Source organism: Alligator sinensis, unplaced genomic scaffold (assembly GCF_000455745.1).
Source record: "Alligator sinensis unplaced genomic scaffold, ASM45574v1 scaffold745_1, whole genome shotgun sequence".
Taxonomy (NCBI): Eukaryota; Metazoa; Chordata; order Crocodylia; family Alligatoridae; genus Alligator; species Alligator sinensis.
The window spans coordinates 2129953-2131542 of record NW_005842119.1 but is presented as its reverse complement, the minus strand read 5'-3'; positions in this window follow the sequence as shown (position 1 = coordinate 2131542).

Here is a 1590-nt window from a genome sequence, read left to right as displayed (position 1 = left end):
CTCTGAGCACGCGGCAGAGTAATAGAAACTTTGTGTGCGTCTCAGAGGAGTTTGGCGGCCTGATCAACCACCAACCTCTTCCCGTCTCGTTCGTTAACTTCTTCTTAAGACGTATCTACGGTTTCTGCGTGCTCGTCAAGGGTATCTAGAGCTCTGTCGTGTTTGTTTTGCAGAGCCTAGCAAACTCCGTGTGTGTGTCTTCGGTGGAGCCTAGCAAACTCCGCTTGTGTTTGTCTGTAACTGCAACTCAAGAAAGTTTTTCCTGCCTGCACCGCGACCACCTACGGTGTAAGTAAAACAATCTTTAATTAACCGCTACGAGTCCGTGCCTAATTCTAGTCCGTTGTGCAAAAGTACCCGCCCTACCGTTGCGGGCTCCCGGCCACAGCCCGCCGCGTGCCCCCGAAAGCCTCGGACCGCTCCCGGCCCTAACAGTAGATAGCTACAGAATGCAGAAAAACAAGATAGAATAGAGAAACAAAACAAGTGCCAAGATGGCTTAGTAGGTGAGAAGTTCAAAAGAAACAGGCTGAGGGTGATAGTAATAAGAAAAGAACCTCTGTGAAAGGTAAGTGGTGAGAATCTATAGCATGACCATATAAATACACAAAAGAGGGCTGCAAAAGGGTATGAAAACCTAAGAAAATAAGTTTTGGGAGCTGTCAACAAGCAAAAGGGAGACCATGCCAGTCAAAACTGCAGCCCCTGGTGCCAAAACAGTGCCTGGCCCCTGAGTTGTTGTGCATCCTTCAGAAGGCCCACGTAAAAATACCTTTACAAACTGGGGCTTTGCTTGAGTCATGGTATTGCTTAAGTGTGCAACAAATTAAGATTTGAGAGCAAAATAGTTTGAGAGATCATTTCATTCCATTCACACCACCCCCTGCATCAAAACAGAAGTGGAACAACAGGACTAGGAGGAAGGGCCGCAAGCTGCAGCAAGGGAAATTCAGGTTGGAGATGAAGAGAAACTTTGGCTCTGAGAGTGGACAAGCAGAGGAGCAGGTTTCCTAGAGAAACTGGGATTTCCGTCCTTGGAAGTTTTCAAAAGCAGGTTGCAGGGGTGGTTGGGGCAGGCGGTGCACTGGTGCACTTGCAGCCCCCCTTTCCCCTCTTTTTTGATACTTGCTCTACCCAAAGTTTAAAACAAGCTGTATTGGCTGTGAGGGCAACATTTCTATTCGGGCAGTGCTGAGGGAGTCACTGGACTCATGGCTTGTTACTACCTATATCTGATCCCTTTTAAGCTCTTCATTCCCCGGGTGGTAAGGCAAGCCCCTCTCTTCTTGTTCAGGATTTCCTGGTCCACCAGCCTTTGCTCCCGCCCCACAGGGAAGCTCCTAGGCAGGTTTTTAACTCGTTTCGCTTCAGTCTTGAGCTGAATCCTGCACCCCCCCAACTTAGTGGTCGAGCTTCTCGTTTCTTTTTCACTGGAGAAAAATGGGAGCTGCGGACACTTCGCGGCTGCGACTCACGGGCGCGGGGCTCGGTCCGGCCCAAATAGCCCAACCCCGGCCTCAAAGCAGGACCGTGCCCGGCTCTCCGCCCCGCCAAGGCTTTGTGCCCCGGGGTCGCGAGCGCCTCCCCGAC